Below are 4,255 nucleotides of genomic sequence, written 5' to 3' on the forward strand. Positions count from 1 at the left end.
GCATGTTCTGCTGTTACTTCAGGGACGTTGGTGTTCCCCTCCGCTTGAGGACTGATGGAGGACCCCAGTTCACTAGCTCTGAATTCCAAGACTTCATGAAACGATGGGGCATCCGCCATGTGGAATCTTCACCACATTACCCCCAGTCGAACGGACACGCCGAAGTGGCCGTCAAGTCACCAAATTACCTTATCATGAGTCCGGAGTCCTGGCAGGAATAGAAAGAGAGGTCAGAAAACTACGATCGCCAAACTGCCGACCGTGCCCAGCAGATTAAACGTCAGTACGACAAGCACGCCCGCAACCTGCCCAAGTTATGTGTAGGACAGACGGTACGGATCCAGGACCCGAACTCACTTCGTTCGGACAAGGTTGGCACAAGTATATTCTGCGGCAGATCAAGGGATTATGAGGTGCGACTACCTAGTGGACGAGTTTGGTGGCATAATCGACGACTCCTACGACCAGTGCCTACCCCTAGTGTTGCTCCCCTCCCCCACATCCCTGTAACCCCTTGCTTAGACGAGAAAATAGTCCTCCTAATTGACCCCCCAGCGACCCCACGTCGATCCAAGTGACTGATGAAAAAAACAGTCAGCTCGAGACAGAGCTACGAGCGTGAGGGGGAGAGAGGTGTAGATATGTGACATATTAGTGTGTATATTATACCATGACAGGTACACCATTGATTGTCACCCTTTATACTATATTAACCATGCAAGTATCTGCCTCCATTCATGTAACAACTTGTTTGCTCGTGGCATGTTCCAATAACAACACGCCTCGGGCAGAACGTCGCCCGTGAGCTGACTGTACGATCATACACCGCAGTACTCCTCGGTGTACTTTAATATAGCCTTGATAAGTGATCCCTGGTTTCATTTTAACCTACAAACATATCCGGCAAATTATCACACCACAGACATTGCTGAGAAGGGACAAGGAACAGTTCATCAGGAATGTTGCTGAGGAGGTTGAAGGCCATTTTCTGCCTACCAAGCCCTGAGAAAACTGAATTCCAATCCCTCCTCACAGATGACTGCAGCCCGCTCATTGAAGGGACAGATCATCTAAGATCATGCCGTTTTGAGTTTGGCCGTGGGTTGCTTGCAGTCTACATTGACTTCAAGAAGGCGTTTGACTCGGAGATCCTAAGGCTTTGGGGAATTCCAACAATTATTGGTTTCATAATAAACCTATATACTAGTACTAAAAGTGCTGTTAAGTGTGGTGGGGGTCTGTCGAGCTTCTTCCCTGTTAACTCAGGAGTGAGTCTGTGTTGCACTGACACTTTTCAACACTTGCATAGACTTGATAATGGCCAGAGCTACTATCCAAAGTTAATGTGGAACAACACTGGGCAATATCAAGGTCACCTCGACGAAGGCGAAGCCCCAAGGTCTTCAGGACTAAGACCAAGATCCAGGATTTTGGGGACCTGTTAGGAGGACCTGTTCAGTCAATACATGCTTATGGTGAGGATGTTGAAGTCTCAGAGAACTTAACATACCTTAGTAGAGTAGTCCATGTCTCTGGGCTGTCAGACCAAGAAGTCAGTAGACTGGCGGCATGAACTATGAACTCGAACAACAAGAGCATTTGGAGGTCTTGGTACCTATGCAAGAAGGACCAAGCTACTTGTCTTCAAGGCTTCGATACTGTAAATTTTGCTATATTAAAGCAAAACCCTGGGTGTTACCAAGTGCTTTGGAGTCTCGTCTTGATGCCTTTTGTAACAAGTCCATACGCCAGATCATGGGGTACAGTTGGCAGGACCATGTGTCCAACCGACACTTACACCGTGAGACCGGTAGGGGACCTGTTGCTTGCATAATCTAGGGTCGCCAACTCAGGCTATATGGGTTCGTTTCCCTGTGGATCGCGGGCACGGCAAAGGTCGCGGGCTCGCGCCACGCAGCCGGCCGGGGGCCGCCGGGGTAACCATTCCCCGTGCCGCCCCGCTTCTCGGTCGGTTTGTGGCCCTGCCCTTCACACAGGCGACCGCTCCCGTCTAGACGTCCGGAATGGTTTTCGAGTACCGCCCCCCCCCTCACTGAGGTGAAACAACCTTTGGATGGTTGCTTCAGAGGGATGAAAGGAACCAGCTGACAAAAAGGACAAAACCCCCCTTCCCTCACTGAGGTGAAACAGCCTTTGGATGGCTGCTGCAGAGGGAAGGGGGAAACACTTTGAAAAGACACAGGTCCTTTCCTTCCTCACTGAGGTGAAACAACCTTTGGGTGGTTGCTTCAGAGGAATGTAAGGAACTGCCTGGCAAGAACGCAAAACCTCCCTTCCCTCACTGAGGTGAAACAGCCTTTGGGTGGCTGTTTTAGAGGGAAGGGTGAACTACTTCGAAAAGACACAGGTCCTTTCCTTCCTCACTGAGGTGAAACAACCTTTGGGTGGTTGCTTCAGGGGAACGAAAGGAAGTGCCTGACAAGAACGCAAAACCTCCCTTCCCTCACTGAGGTGAAACAGCCTTTGGGTGGCTGTTTTAGAGGGAAGGGGGAACTACTTTGAAAAGACACAGGTCCTTTCCTTCCTCACTGAGGTGAAACAACCTTTGGGTGGTTGCTTCAGAGGGATGAAAGGAACTGCCTGGTAAAAGTGCAAGACTCCTCTTCCCTCACTGCGGTGAAGCAACCTTTGGGTGGCTGCCTCAGAGGGCTGAGCAAAAGGGCTCCAAACAATGATGTCTCGTAGGTGGAAGGGCATCCCCTCTGGTCTCTCCCCAGGGGTTTACACCTACCCACGCGATTGCCGTGCGTGGCAGCCTTGTGCGCTGTGGAGACGGGAGTCCTGGAGGTTGAGCGATGCCGTGAACGAGTACGCCCTGCGGCTAGCAACACGCCTAATTGGTCCTCTATTCCAGCAAGACAGGCGGCCTGATCCCGGCCCGGTCACGGTCAATCGGCTGGTCTCCCCCGGGAGGCTAGGGTCAAGCAGTCATGCCGCCATTGGCACTCACAATGGTCCGTGAGTGCCGTCACAATGGCTATTGGCTGCGTATATCCTCTCATCACTCCTGTTGCTGTTAGACACTGGTTCTGACACTCAGCTTCCCCTTGTTGGACTCCGTGGTGGGTGGGGGCGTGAGAGGATGAAGCACTTACCAATTCATGGAAAAAACAATCAAACACCCCCCACAGACTGAACTTACAGTTGACGAACCGCGCAAGGCCCAGACCACGGTAGTCACCATGAAGGCATATGCGCCTTCCGGTGGCAAAAGAAAGCCCCAAGCACAGGATGACACTGTCACCCCTGCTGCTAAGGTGGACAAGACCGAAGCCAATGGGTCTGTCCACCGAATAGTCAAAGATCTTGACTCGCGAGCTGGCCTCTCCAGGCCAGCAGCTAAGCCAGGGAGGCCCCTGAGTTCACAGACGGCCTCCCCGACTGAGAGGGGAGAGCAGGCTGAACCAGCCGCATCAGCTCCTGCCTCCTCAAACAAGCCCGAAAGCCGAAAGGGCGGGCCGAAGCGTCCGAGGCCGGATACCGACTCTGATGAAGAGTCGGGACCCCCTAAACGCTTCACCCAGTTCAAAGTGCCAGCTAAACCCGAAGGCTTCGACAATGCCTACCAATTGGTCAGGGCATTGGAGTTGCAACGGAAAATCCGGTTGTCGATCCGGGTCGCCCGAGATCAGGGCATGATCATAATGCCCAAAGATCAAGCTACCTTAAATTTCCTCCGGGAAACGAAGGAGCTAACTGATGGGAGAAAAGTGAGTCTTTCCCCACTAAGTCCCGAGGAAAAGAGAACCAAGATGGTGCTACTTGGCTTCTCAGTCTCGTACGATGTGGAGCTGATCGCTTCACACCCACAGGTCGTGCAGGCTTCCCGAATGTCGAAGGGGAAGACCCCAACCAGGCAAGTCCTGGTGACCATGAAAGGTGCCCCAACCACTACCCTTGATCTGGGTAACTGGGGCACCTACAACCTTCGAACGTATGTGCCAGAACCACTTCGGTGTTTCAAGTGCCAGAAATACGGTCACCACAAGGCTAACTGTACAGCCAAGCCTAAATGTGGTGTCTGTAGCAAGGCACACAACACAGAGGTATGCCTCAAGGCATACAAAGAGGAAAAGAGGGACACAACAGCCAAATGTCCCAACTGTGCCAAGAAGCATCATGCCTGGAGCCTGACTTGCTCTGTCAGGAAAAAGGCGGCCCTCAGGCGACAAGAGGTTGCTCAAAACCGATCAGACTTTGTTCCTGCCCCACCGGGCACCCATGTCTGGGGAAG

Source organism: Penaeus chinensis, chromosome 10, assembly GCF_019202785.1.
Source record: "Penaeus chinensis breed Huanghai No. 1 chromosome 10, ASM1920278v2, whole genome shotgun sequence".
Lineage (NCBI taxonomy): Eukaryota > Metazoa > Arthropoda > Malacostraca > Decapoda > Penaeidae > Penaeus > Penaeus chinensis.